The sequence below is a fragment of the Mastomys coucha genome, unplaced genomic scaffold (genome assembly GCF_008632895.1).
Source record: "Mastomys coucha isolate ucsf_1 unplaced genomic scaffold, UCSF_Mcou_1 pScaffold22, whole genome shotgun sequence".
Lineage (NCBI taxonomy): Eukaryota > Metazoa > Chordata > Mammalia > Rodentia > Muridae > Mastomys > Mastomys coucha.
Genome location: NW_022196905.1, coordinates 213,125,550 through 213,140,637, shown reverse-complemented (window position 1 = coordinate 213,140,637; position 15,088 = coordinate 213,125,550). Strand labels below are relative to the sequence as shown.

The window sequence follows — 15,088 nt, the reverse complement described above, 5'->3', positions numbered from 1 at the left end:
CCCCCGGACCCCTAAATAATCACTGCCCTTTGTCAAACTCCATGCTGTCTACACCTAGAGCAGAAGGCAGCCATCCCTTGATCTGTCCTTCTCCATGGACCCTCCAATAAATTTCTTTCATGAGATTTGCTGCCTGGGGAGACTCTAGCATTGGAAGAAGACAAGAAACAACGAAGAGAAGAAAGGAGGAAGGGAAGATGAAGAGGGGCTGAGGCTCCAGCCCTCCTCAGCTCAGCTGGGCTCCTTCTGTCATGGAGGCTTCCTCTCTTCTTTTTCATGTGGTTCTGCAGCTCTCATGTCTCAGGATGTCCTCCCATTGAGACACTGTCCTACCTCAGAGCTGTGTGGTTCCTGGGCTTCTTAGTTGCAGGACTCCTTCCTATCAAAACAGGAAGCCCAACACCTGTGATATACTAGACACACTTTCCAGAGCAGAAGGCCTTTGCAGGTGGTGTCTTTTTGCCTTATTCAGTATCTTAAATCAAACAATTGAATGTGATGAGAATGACTACTGCCTACCTACAATTTCTTATTATAATATCTTTTGATTTCAGTAAAAATAGGTCATGAAAGCTGCTATAGTGAGTGGGATGGTCATAGCATTGCGATGGACCAGGCATGGCTCTGCTATATCCCTAGACTGGCTGTGTTGATGCCTTCTCTGTCTCCACAATTTTTAACTCCATGAAACTCTTATTTTAGAAGCTTTTGAATGGTTCATTCATCCATAGATTTTTATTTTATTTTATTTTTCCAATCATTTATTATGAAGTTGCTGTCACTCTTCCTAGCAATGTGAATTTGAGGATCTAGAATCTAATAAAAACCTGGTGTTAGAAAACTCAATGGAGAAGAAACACTTTCCCAGAGAATAAGCCATATCTTAAGAGGATATGACAAAGATAGCATCATCCTTATGGAGTTTAACAACTTGAATCTTTACTAATAATTGTACATGTGGTTTTTATTACTTGATAATCTGAGTAAATGAAGATTTTTAAGGCAAAAGAGAGTATTTGTAGTTCACAGAAATTTAAAATTTAGTTAAATATATGCATTTAAAATATATTCTAAGTAAATATTTTAAAGATGACACTCATTTTTTGATGCTTAATGCCTCTCTGAAAGAGTGGCACCCATGGAGCAAAAGCACCAAGACATAAGTGAACTTCAAATTTCACAGCATCACAGGAACTTTGATCACATAGGTGCCTGCTTCAGCATCCTTTTGTAGGGTGTTAAGTGATTTGCCCATGATTCAACAGATAGGTCAATAATGATGCTTTCAAGTGAGTATGGAAGAGTAAAGGAAAAAGGAAATAGCTCCTCCCCAAACTACTAAGGATGGGATGTGAAACGTCTTAGTACTTTCTGGATTCTTTTGCAAAGTCCCAGATAGCTGCTGGTGGGTGAGAGAGAGTGCCTGTTTTTATACTGACTGATACTGATCTTACTATCTATACCACATAGGCATGGCATTTGTTCAAGAATGGTCCTGAAACCTCCAGTTTTAGTTTACCATGTGAAGAAGCTCACAGCAACATCAGGTCTCAAGCCCATTCCCTGTTGGATGAATTAGAGTTCTAAAGTGGAGGCCTGGAGTCTGCAAGTTTTAACGTCCTATATTTGAGAACCTTAGCTTAACGAACATGTTTCCAATGTCAGTATCCACAGGAGGCTACAGCAGATCTGAAGCCTCAGCTTCATTGGCTGGGGTCCTCATGTATCTTGTTTGTTCTTTTTGAGTCTCAGTATCACTGATAAAACAGAAGGATGTCAGAAGGATCTTTGGGTCATACAGTGGGAGAATATACAAAAAGGCCTTGCAGATGTTAGCCATGCAGCAACTACTCAGAATATGAAGTGGGGCTCATTTGTTTACAGCTTGGTCTTTGCCTAAACAGGAACACAGGCTCATTTGGAGCTGAATTCTTTTCTATAACATAAGCTCTACAGATATCATAATATCATACAGCGTCAGTATGATATTAGAGAAAGACTGTGAATTTTGAGATTAGAGACCTGAATCTAGACTCTCTCTCTCTTTTTTTATTAATAGGGACAATTCTGAGAATCTAGTGACATTGTAATTCCAAACTGCCTCACTTTGGAGGTGGTTACAATCTACAAGCACTTGGTAAATGGTCATTGCTATCCTCATCCCTGCTCTGGTCTTCTCCATCACACAATAGTCTTCTTCATCATAAGCTGAAAGAAAGAATGTATTTAGGTAAGCAATTGCTTGTGATCCTGATTCATCTTATTTAGAATTTCTATTAATCAATTCTCTTTCCCGAGTGGTGTGCACACACCTGTATGTGTGTATGTGTGTGTATGTACTCTTTAAGCTCTTCAATTCTGCTTCTCCCTTGCCGATGGTGTGGTGTGTGCATAGGAATGGTGATTAATGACTCTGGTTTGTGATCTTTGGCCTGATAGTGTTAAGGAAATGGAATATATTTTTGTTGGTTTTTCTTTTTTTTTTTTTTTTAAGAATATTTTGGTTTTATCTCTAAAAATATGACAACTGAGATGGCTAGCACTTGTTATAAGAATGGTGCAAGCATAAATAAATACAAATGAATTTTTTAGTAACCAAGTTTGAGCTATTGACCATTGACATTTCCACCATCAATAGACACTCTAATGTATAGTAAATTAACTGTCATAAAAGTCATGTTAAAGAAGACAGAATCACTGGCAGTGGACTTCCCACCTTGCCATTCTTTGCTAAAGATGTGCATGTATTGGTTTATTTTACATAGTGTTGTTGAGCTCAACTTGTGATAACTCTGACATCGAGAAAAACTTACCCAAGGTTCCAGTGGCAGTTACTGCTTTTGCAGCCTTGCCTTAGGCTGGTTGGCAAGCCTTGCAGTTTCTCAGGATTCAACTACTGCTTCCTGGTGTTGGCTTGCTGAAAGGACTGGACTGTAGCTACTAGTTCGTACCTGTGGTCTGCCTGTCTAGAGGACTGGACTGCAGCTGCTGAGTCATATTTGGTGTTTGCTACAGGACTGAACTGCTGCCCAAGAAGATCAAGCTGTCTCCTAAAAAACTATTGCTGAACAGGTCCACTTCTGCCATATTGTAATAACTTTTCTCTTCCACTACCCCTTCTGGGTGGTGGGCTAGAGGAGAGGTTTATTAAAAGTAAGTTGCAAAAATTTTATGCCTACAATCTACACTATCAACAAGATAAAACCATCAGCTTATAACATCCAAAGGGATCAGCTTATACCATCCAAAGGGTGAAGAGGTGTTTCCAAATTGTTAGGTTATTTACAAAAATCTCACAGACCTCTCTGTTATGCTTGTTCTCAGATCTCTGTGCTTTTATTCCATTGAACTTTCTAAGTTCTCTTTGCAAATCCCTTGTGGTTTAAAAATTCTTCACCCCTAATTACCCAAGCAACCTCATTCAACTTTTGACTAATCCAAAGCTCAGAAACATTTTACATGGACAGTTTTTTAATTCTGCCTGGGAAAACCTTTTCATGCTGCAACCCTCTGTTGGCTGATTATAATAGCTCTTGATGCAAGTCCACTGGTTTCCCTCTTTTTAAAACTGACAATTAAATACCTTTATAGATTTATGACATCCATAACTATACTTTGGCACATGTATTGGAATGACTAACTCAACTTATTTAACTTATATGCACTGCCTCAAATATTTTTTTAATGGAGACTTTTTCCAGTCATTTTTGAGTAGAATGCATAGTTTGCATAGTTATTTGCTGAAGTCAGTGTATACAACAGGTCTCATGAACTCATTTCTTCTGTGTATTTGAGTTTTTGTTTTTGTTTTTTTTTTGGATTAATATCCCCATCTCTGAGTCCCAGGTAACAAGCATCCCACTCCCTTATCCATTATTTTTAGATTACAAATATAAATGAGTCCATGTAGTTCTTGTCTTTTTATGCTTTGTTCATGTCACTTAGCACTTAGCACAGGTTGATCCATCATGTCACAAATGATAGAATTTCTCTCTCTCTGTCTCTTTCTCTCTCTCTCCCCTCTCTCTCTCTCACACACACACACACACACACACACAGAGAGAGAGAGAGAGAGAGAGAGAGAGAGACAGACAGACAGACAGACAGACAGACAGACAGACAGACAGAGTATGATTTCCTGTAAATAGAAACTAGGTCAGAGTATATGTATTTTTTCATTTATGAATAATGTTGCAGTTATGACCATGTACATGTCCCCAGGTGTGTGGGAGACTTTCTACATGTGGTGAATGGAATCACTTGTGGGGAGCCATGAAGCTGGAGAGGCATTCGCCATGGCAAGATGGCACCTACTTCCGCTGTTAACTCCTAGTAAACAACTGTTTGCGCATGTGCATAGAGAACTGTTTGCACATGTGCGTAGAGTGAAAAAGATGCCATGTCACGGCCCATTTCGGGGCGTTACGTAGGGTAATGAGCAAACAGCCAATCATGGGCAGACACGCCACGCTGTGGGCAGACACGCCGCACTGTGGTGTATATAAGCAGTACGGACTTTGGGCTCGACCCTTTTTTCCCTGTGGATGGAGACAATAAACGTTGCTGCAGAAGGAACCTAGTGTCCGAGTGTCTTCTTGCTGGCGAGACGACTGCGCGGGCTACAATCACTGGATTGTAAAATTGATGGGCCTTCAATTTTATAATGTGTTAACAAATTGGCCCTTAGAGCATTATCTCAAAGGACCCCCAAGTCAGTGTGCAAGCAAAAGGAAACATCTGAAGGTGGCAAAAAATATGTGTTATCTAAATAACCCCTGTGTATGCCTCAGTGGACACACAGCTGACACACCTCCAACTTCCACTTACATTAGTCTAGTTGAAGCTTAAAATAAGGAATACGTGCTATCTTACGGATTGTCTCCAGGCTCTGTATTCTTTTGTATCTCAAAGATACATTGGTCATTGATATTCCTTCCTTTTCCCTTTGTACTGCCACTCCGTTTCCTCCCCTTTCCAACTCCTTTCCTCTTTCTTAGTTACTAATGTGGCAAGCGAAGCTACATAAAATGTGGATGGGAATAGAAACAAAAGGCACAGTGCTCCCGAGAAGCTTACAGTGGCCACGCCAGGTGAAAGAAATGAGATGATGAGTAAGGAATGGAAGTGTCCTGTGCATGGATGCCAGAGTGTCAGGGAGAACTGCAATGGCGTTTGGGTTAACAAGCAAGTGGGGGTACTTGCTGTGGTGCAGTGGGAGAGTCACAAGCAGGACAGAGTGCAGAGCAGGTTGTTTAGTACCACCAGGGAACAATTAGTGAAAATTGCAACGGATGAAGCAGGGCAGGAGCAGGGCCAGATGGTAAGAGCTGTAGTATGTCATGTGAAAGGGCTTGTATTTCATCTTAAGTGCAAGGATGTGCCATTAGCAGTTGGCATCTGTTGTTGCCAAGCCTCCATTCCCTTCCTCTTCTGATATAGACTCTTTCAACCTTCCTGTGGTAAAATTCAATTCTACAAGTTTCTGGGAGTATCTAATCAGTCTTCCTCCACCAGGTAACCTAGCCAATAAATAAATAAATAAATAAATAAATAGATAGATAGATAGATAGATAGATAGATAGAGAAATACATAATAAATAAATACATACTTACATACATAAAATCACAGTTCCCTAAACTTCTTGTTCGATGGCTAGGGATATGTTCAAAACAAGCCAATCAGAATTCTTCTCTGATACTTTAAGTAAAGACAAGAGAGAAGACTTCTGTTTCCTAGGGAGAGAATAAGATTTGTCACAGGAGATGCAATAGTAAACCCAGTTAAGATGCCGAAGATCTGATTTTGGGGAAGCATTCTGTCCTGAAGACTGCACTTGGCTATTCCCTTTCTCTCTTTCCCCACATTTAGTCTCCTATTTTAGGTCACAAAGGCTCTGCAAACAAAATCCATTCTAGATCTATTCACATATTTCCACTTGTGTACCTAAAACTCATACAAGGCCCTGCCTTCTCCCATCAGGCCCATTACATTCAGTGTCTGCTTGGCTTGCAGTGGAGTGATGAATGCCAGATACAACTCTTCCAGTGCTTCCTCCACATTTTTGCTTTATACTTAGAGTGAAGTGTAACTTTACATTGTGGTCCATGCTACATGTACTACATGTAACATGTAGCCACATGCTAAATAGTCACAGAGCAGGAAGAGCTATTAAGTACACTAGGCATTTTCTTTTTTTTTAAGATTTATTTTATTTATTTTATGGGTATGAGTACACTGTAGTTGTACAGATGGCCATGAGCTATCATATCTGTGGCTTCTGGGAATTGAATTCAGGACCTCTGCCAGCCCTGCTCACTCCGGCCCTGCTTCATCATATCTGTGGCTTCTGGGAATTGAATTCAGGACCTCTGCCAGCCCCGCTCGCTCTGCCCCTGCTTGCTACAGTGCAATTCACTGTAGCTATCTTCAGACACAACAGAAGAGGGTGTCAGATCTCATTACGGGTGGTTGTGAGCCACCATGTAGTTGCTGGGACCAGAACTCAGGACCTTCGGAAGAACAGTCAGTGCTCTTACCTGCTGAGTCATCTCGCCAGCCCCTACGCAAGGCATTTTCAGTGGTCATTAGTTATGAAGGTAACAGAACAGACTGCAGTGAAAAGTAACCTACAACAATGACATTTATATTGAATAGCTTTCTTATGTTCTTGAGTCAGTACGATTGGCTTCTGACCCAGAACTTTTGTATTTGAAGGGCTATGTTCTTAGAATTATTTTTGTCACAGGTCTCTTATGGCTACCTCATTTGTGTCATTCAAGACTCAACTCACATGGCATCTCCTGCCCTTGAGGCCTCCCAGTCCACATCAAAACTGCTTTAGTTTTGATGGTAGGTCTCTGTCTCATGAGATGTCCAAATAGGAACTGGGGGATAGGAAGCTAATGGAGTACTTTCTAAAAAGAAGGATGACTACCAGGTTCATCTCTGTTGTCACCTCCTATTCTAAGCGTCTTCCCATTTAGAACTTCAAGGGACCATCTATGTGGTGTTTTCATTTTTCTGCTGTCTAAGCACTCAGAGGCTCATGTTTGAGATCCAGAGCTATTCTGTATACCTCTGGGGACATTGCTGGCAGAGCGCAGAGAGGAGAATCTCCTGCTCCCTACTCCAAGTCTACATTTCTTGCTTTCTCTAGTGCTTGGCAGCAATCTGAGAGCCCAACAAGGATCCAAATGAATTCCGAGATTGGCCTCTATAGGGAGATTGAGATGCAGGGCCTGGGCTCATGACAGCACTTTCAAGTTTGCAGATATACATTGTTTTGCAGGCTCAGAATTGGTTGTATATATGAAGGCTAGTCCACCACCAACTCTCAGATTTCTAACAGAGACTTCTAACAGCTCACAGAGATGGACAGAAAGGGACTGATGCCAGTAGACAGGAGAATGGTACTTTAGTCTTATCTGAAAAAGTTTCTGGCCTGCAGGTACACTATAGGTGCTGGATGTTTAATGCAGCCTGAAGCCAGTGTATCCTCATCCCTGCTGGGCAGATGTTCTTCCTGGATCTGAATCAATTCAGAAAGACTGATGCCTCTGTCATTGTAGCAGATTCATGTTTGGGATAAGTTGCACCTGGAAGAAGGAGTGAACCGGGACACAAAGTTACAGTCCCCCCCCCACAGGGCTGCATTTGTTCAGTTTATGAATGGAATAACTCATTTCTCTTCAACACACCACTTTCCTTAGTCTTATTTTCCTAAGTCCTCACCTATATCTTACCATCCCCCTGGAGTCTTAGTCCCATTGTGGGTACTCTTGTTCATGATTTCACCTAGAAGCTGGAATATGAATAGAATTTGAATATCACATATACACAGGATCCACCCCTTTGCAGGAGGCTGTTGAACTCATTTAGATTTGGTTTGTTAGATACAGTATGCTGTGATGGCTGACTCTTGCAGGATGCTGTGGTGGACACTAGACACCATGTCTCATGCCCACCAAGACTGCCTCTTTCTATACACAACAGGAGGATGCTGTTGAGTTTCTCATGTGCTTTGTACCTGAGGCCTCCTATCTTGTCTCTTGATGTTACCAGGGCCATTGGGTGAGTGAGCACTAATGAGACAGTGCTGAAGAGATTAAGACACTTGGCCTCTTTGGGTTGCAGGCTAGTTGAGGACAGACATATTTAGTCTAGACTAGAGGGCAACTTGAATTCCAGCAGGGGCATACAAAATGAAGGATGTTGGGAGAATATAGAAGGCAGAGACTCACACATTCTGGTTTAGGACAGCAAAATCCTTGTACTTTCAACCATAATTTCTTCCCACTTCCTCCACATGTGCTATCTCCTGATTGTTTCTTGAACACATCTGATGGGATTAATTTCCATAATGTCTACGTAGATCACTATTTCGCTTCCTTCATGTGTCCCCTGTAACATAGCTACTATAATTAGAGAAGACTTCCCTGGCCACTGGATCTTAAGTTGTCCTATTTCTCCCTGTCCCTATTAACTGGCTTATTCCTCTTTGTAGCATGTACCACTATTTTATGTAGGAGAGTGTTTATTTATGTCCGTCTGCTTTTTGTCTTTTCAAACTAGAATGTAAGCTCCATCAGACAGAGGTTGGATATTGACCAATGTTAAGTCCCCAGCACCTGCCACTCTTAGCAATTATGTTCAATGAATGGGTGAATGATTTTGTAGACTTTCCAGGGGAAGGCATTGGTGTAGGCAAAAGCATGGAGGAGAAGTGGAGGGAAAGCAAGTAGGTAACAGATGATGGAAGAAGAAAGAAGAATGAGTTGTGGCCATGGTAGGGCAAAGAACATTCTGGTATGTGGAAGGAAACTGTCACCTCCTCTTATGATTTTCTTGGGTCCCACCAATCAAGTTCATGTGTCACTACTTTACTCAGGGATGTACACATCTTTAGCTCAGTCAAATTCTCACTTTTGCAACAGGTCAGCAGTCTCAGTTTTCCAAATATCATCCCTTTTCTTTAGCTCTATCTTTGTTCCCTACTTCCTGTGGGACCTTGTAGTGTCCCTTCTTGGGGTCTGGTCCTTATTGTCTGCACTCTACTTCTGGTTGGCTGCCTGAGATTGTCTCAGCATTTCAGGTGATTCTCTTGAATCACTTGTTTCTCCAGGACCAGGTCTAATTCACAGCAAAATTGCAGAAAGGCAATTAAAAGGAGATATTAGGTTTGGAAGGTAAACAGATGTGACTCTTATTTCTGGCTCTCCCTTATCACCAGCTAGGCACTTGGGCACATCACTTAACTTTGCTGGATGTCAGTGTCTTCCATAAAATGGGGAAGAAAACATGTTCCTTGTATGGTTCCTTTGAGGATTAAAAAAATTAAATAAAATTCCATTGAAACTGCTCAGAACATGGAGAGGTGCTCAAAATAATTAAGAGTCTCCTTCCCCACAGATCATTCTCACTTATAACGTTTCCCTCTCTCTCTAAGGTTCCACAGCTTCTAGCATGGCTCTCCTATGAAGCCAACTCTATAGCTTTCCATAGGACTTAAACCAAGGCAGGCAGCCAGGAGTTTAGCTAGTTAGTAGGTTGAATTTTCAAGTAACCTGAATCTCTCAGAGGAGATCCTGGGCTCCATTAATCAGAGGAGGTCATCCTGGTCTCATGTATGGGAGCATCAGGCAACAGAGAATTCAACATAAAATCTAAACTGTGATGGCAAAAATATGTTTCTGTTTGAAAGGCATGATTATCCATTTGCTGATACATGCTGGTGCCCAGGTGGGGGTGACAATTTTATTTATTTATTTCTGGGCTGATTTTCTTTCAATGATGATTCCATATTTCTTCCAGTGGCTCTTTGGCACCCATCCAGCAAGTGGAGTTTCCTTAGTTTCTCAGAATCTAATTACATTATAGAACAGTTAGGGATGGCACCGCACAGTTTTTCTCATCTGTTCTCCTTCCAAATCACTCAGGAAAGCAGAAAAGATGGAAATGGTACAATGTGACCATCTCACTCCAGTTGATACGTAAACAGAGACCAGCTGGTGGGCATGGCTCCACTTCTGAAAGAAAGAAAAGCTTATTTGTTTCTTTTGTTTGCAGACCAAGGAAGTACTTCAGGCTTTGCTCACACAGTTGGAGAAGTCTGTTTCTTCAGCTCTAATGTGAAAAATATTTTCTCCTTTCTATATTTACATAGCAATAGATAACAATCCTTTGTTCTTGCTATTTGCCAGGCACTGAACTGTATTACTTCCTGAAATTCCCATAATACCCTTCGAGGTGAGTACTCTTACTATTTCCAGGTCATATAGAGGTTAACTTGCCAGGCTCATTATTAAATGCTAGATGTTGGGGGTCAGAATCAGATAAACTTCCTCCAAAGTGACATTTTTAATTGCATGCTAATATTAATTCAGCACACAATGATTAATATTAATAAGTTAATAAAATGTTAATAGATAAACAAAATAAAAGATGCAGATTGTGGCCACATATGCTGGTGTTCTCATCAATTTCCCTGTTTCTGATTTTGTTCAGTTTAGAATATATCTCCCAGCATCCTTTGCAGTGAAGTGTGGACATGAGACCACCTACACTGAGAAACTGGAATGAATTCATGGCTGTTACTTTTGTACTTCTTAGCTAATAACAAATATTGGTGGGCAGAAGACGGCTCCGTGAGTGAAGGAACCCACCACAGTCTCCTGGTGACCTTAGTTGTCTTCTGACTTCCACATACCATAACACCTCTTACCGCAGACATGCCTTTATCCCACAAAAACAAATAAATAAAAGTAATTAAAATTCATTTGAAAATTACTATATCTTCCAGACATTACCGCTTCTTTCCCCTGGTTGGCTATATCTACTGTCTGGAGATGCCTTGGGAGGGCAGAGCCATATCATTCTTCCTGCCCCAAGTCTACCTATCTGTCTGTCTGTCTATTTATTTATTTGCTTTGTGTGTGTGTGTGTGTGTGTGTGTGTGTTTATGTGTGTGTGTGTGTAGTGTATAGTTTGAAGGACAACTTTACAGGGAGTCAGTTCTCTCCTTCAATCAAGCTTGGTAGCTTTTACCTGATGAGTCATCTTATAGTCCCCCCAAATTACAATGAATTAGAGGTTTCTCAGGTGCAATTCACTATTCTAGATAAGTCATCAATTTTGCTGCTTTTTAAGTGACTGATTTTTAGCTTTATCTTTTTATGGCAGTCTAGACTTTCTTATGAATATGATTTTCTTTTTTTCATAGCTTCAAAGACCCATTTGCTTTTCAAGAAAATTCAGATCAATTTTCTAATCATGTAATGCTCTGGCATCCACCAGCTATGGGTCACTTATTTTCTACCCTAGCAATCCATGCCATTCTAAACGTTTTCTTAGAAAGATTTGTTTATTTGATTTTAGGGGCTGGGGAGATAGCACAGCTTGTAATATTCTTGCCTTGTAAGCATGAGGACCTGAATTCAATCCCTAGAACCCATGTAAAAACAAAGGTAGACACACTTGTGACCCCAGTGCTTGGGAGGTGGGAACAGGAATATCCATGAGGCTTGCCAGTCAGTCAGCCTAGATGGATCAATGAGCTTCAGGCCAATGAAAAACGTTGTCTCAACGAGGGAATGGTGAATAGTAACAGAAGGACTGTCTCCTGGTATCCATCTGTACATTTACACACACACACACACACACACACACACACACACACACACACACACTTTTGAGTATTCAAACGAGCTCACACACACTTGAAAAAAGAAAGTTTATTTTATTTTATTTTACCTATTCTTTATTTTTTTTTAAATTCTAAGCTAAAATGCTGTTCCTAGGTAGGGTTCCAGTTTTCCTAAAGGCCATGGTAACCAGTGTCTTTCTGTGCTCTCCATTGAGGTTCACCATTCCTAAGACACAGTGGTCCTGGCTCATGTGCACTCTCCTGGGTTAAGTTTTCCCACCACCTTACCTCCTTCTATAAACCTGGCCTTGAAGTTCAAGTACCAACTCCCAGCCACACTTTTGGATGGTCAGAAACTCTCAAGACATTTAGTCATGCAGGACCATTTCAAGCTTTCTATATATGGTTACTTAGCTTGGAGCACATCAGGAAGACCACTTCCTCTCTCTCATTTCCAGGCTCATATCCATTTATCTGCATTTTAAATTCATCAACCATTTACTTATTCGGCCTTCCAAGGATGCTTGAAGATCACAGGACTGTTTCAGTCCACACTTGATATGGCTGATTTTCTCTAAGTCTCCTGTGAACCTCTCTGTGTTATGGTCCTCCTTGTCCTGGACACACACCCAGGCTTTAACAAGCATCCCTGTTGTAGTTCCTGTGATGGCATTCTGTCTGTCTGGTCAGAGCTGTCCCTTCCTGACTCTTCCATCTAATATTACTTCCTGGATGATGTCCGGCAGAGGAAGTTCTGACAGACAGCTTCTAAAGAAAAACAAACCTTAATTTGTCACCCCAAACCCCCAATACTGGCAAGCCACATTTCACAGCACTTATTTCCAATTAAAGGACTAGTTTATGTACTTGAAGAGCGTCATTTTTAATACCAGGAAAGATGGCTTGACCTTGAAAATGGCATTACTAAGATGATTATTTAATTCAGTGACTGGTGAACCGTGTTGTATTCAGTAGAAAGCCCTTACATCCTCAATACAGGTTGTAGTACTTTCTTGGTTTTAGTGGGAAAACAGTTTAATCAAGTTAAAGATATTCTAGAACAGTGCTTCTCAACCTATGGGTGGTGAAGTCTTTGAGGGGGAGGGAGGCAACAAACAACCCTTTTACAGGACCTAAAACCACCCAAACCACAGCTATTATATTACAGCTCATAGTAGTGGTAAAAGTACAGTTATGAAGTAGCAATGAAAATATGGTCATTTTCATCATTCAAAATATGGTCAATTTATGGTCGGTAGTCACTACAGCATGAGGAACTGTATTAAAGGGACACAACATTAGGAGGGTTGAGAACCAGTAGAAGAAAGAATCTTTGAATGTTTTCCAGGAAATATTCACATATCATACAAACCCTGTGATCTGGTCCTTCCCTTTTCAGGTGACCAAGTCCAAACCCTTCCCCCTCCACTGTCTCTATTTCTGTGTCTCTGTGTATATGCTTGTACTGGCTGGTTTTGTGTGTCAATTTAACACAGGCTGGAGTTATCACAGAGAGGGAACTTCAGTTGGGGAAGTGCCTCCAGGAGATCCAGCTGTGGGCATTTTCTCAATTAGTGATCAAGGGGGTAGGGCCCCTTGTGGGTGGTGCCATCCCTGGGATGGAAGTCTTGGGTTTTATAAGAAAGCAGGCTGAGCAAGCCAGGGGAAGCAAACCAGTAAGGAACATCCCTCTATGGCCTCTGCATCAGCTCCTGCTTCCTGACCTGCTTGAGTTCCAGTCCTGACTTCCTCTGGTGATAAACAGCAATGTGGAAGTAAGCTGAATAAACGCTTTCCTCCCCGACTTGTTTCTTGGTCATGATGTTTGTGCAGGAATAGAAACCCTGACTAAGACAATGCCTTACCTCCATGTGTATGTCTCTTTCTCTTTTTGACTTCCACTTATACATGCTCGTACGCGCGTGCGCGCGCGCACACACACACACACACACACACACACACACACAGACAGACAGACAGAGAGACAGACAGAGAGAGACAGAGAGATAGACAGAGAGACAGACAGAGGAGAGAGAGAGAGAGAGAGAGAGAGAGAGAGAGAGAGAGAGAGAGAGAGAGAGAGAGAGAGAGAGAAAGAGAGCTTTTTGACACAGGTAAACCTTATTCTTTTTTTTAAATGAAGTTTTAGCTATCCATGCTTTTTCTAATTAGGCATCTCCCATGACAGCTGCCATCAGACCTCTTCTCTGTCCCTAGAGAACCTATTTTCTGGCCAGGCCATTTCCTTGCATTCCAGTAAGGGAAAATACCTTCATTTTGAGGGTGCACGGATATCTTACAGACCTGTCCTTTCCTAGGACCACTAAGAAGTTAAGGCCACCTAGTAGTCTAGTGACCAAACATGAGAAAGTACAAGAAATAAAACGGTCTTATCTTCCCAGAAGATCGAGACATCCTCAGTATTTCTTGAGGAAACAGGGTGGGACAGGTGCTTGTGCCTTTGCAAACACAATTGGCTTAACACAAGCTGCAATAACAAAATACCCTCAATTGGTAGCTTACACAACAGCTATTTTATTTCTTACAATTCCAGATGCTGGGAAGTCTAAGGTCAAGGTGCTGTTCCATTCAGTTTCACCTAGAGATGCCCTTTCACTGGCTGCAGATAAGGGTCCTTTGGCTATAACTTCTAAAAGGAGGGAGGGAGAGGACGGGAGGTGAGGAGACAGAGACAGAGTCTCTCTTTCTAAGAGAGACTGAGAAAGAGACAGTGAGATAGACATATATCTCCATATATAGGTGTGTGTGTGTGTGTGTGTGTGTGTGTGTGCAATGTAAGAGCTGTGTTCTGGTCTAGAGGCATTACTCCAAGTTTAAGGATTCAATTTCTATGATAGTATCTAGACCTCCAAATGCCATCATTTTCTGGGTAGGGCTTCAACATATGCATTTTAGTGATTTTGTACATCAGCTTATTATTTCTTTAGAAGCCAGTTCATATGTTTCTCTAATATTTACCTTTCTTTTTCTCTTTTAATTTCTTTTTTGTTTTTTTCAAGACAGGGGTTTCTCTGTATAGCTCTGACTGTCCTGGAACTAACTCTGTAGACCAGGCTGGCCTCGAACTCAGAAATCTGCCTGCCTCTGCCTCCCAAGTGCTAGGATTAAAGTGTGCACACCACCACTTGACTAATAAGCTTTACCTTGCCAGATTGTATTGGTCAGAGAAGGTAGCATTAAGCCAGCAAGGTTTTAAGGCCATATGTGTTGTTGAAAATAACACTGTCTTTCCAGAAACAAGAGAAGTCATTGTTTATGCAAATACAGCATCTCTGGTTTCCAATGAATGCCTTCTTAAATCTTAAATTATTTCACAAAGAATGAGAAAACAACTTCAGGCAACTCCAGTGAAAAGCTTCCAAAAAGTTGAGTGTGAATCAAAACAAACTTCTGGAATGCTAGGATAGAGAGCCCATGATGGTGAC

At 41.3% G+C, this 15,088-nt stretch overlaps 1 long non-coding RNA gene across 1 annotated transcript in view; it reads left to right on the top strand.

Moving 5' to 3' along the window:
* Positions 1 to 10,736, top strand: part of LOC116104466 — a 20,249-nt gene extending 9,513 nt beyond the window's left edge. Inside the window, exons 2-3 of the long non-coding RNA XR_004123919.1 lie at positions 10,201 to 10,246; positions 10,510 to 10,736. This is a non-coding gene — a long non-coding RNA (uncharacterized LOC116104466). The remainder of the gene's footprint in view (positions 1 to 10,200; positions 10,247 to 10,509) is intronic.
* The last annotated feature ends 4,352 nt before the right edge of the window (positions 10,737 to 15,088 follow it).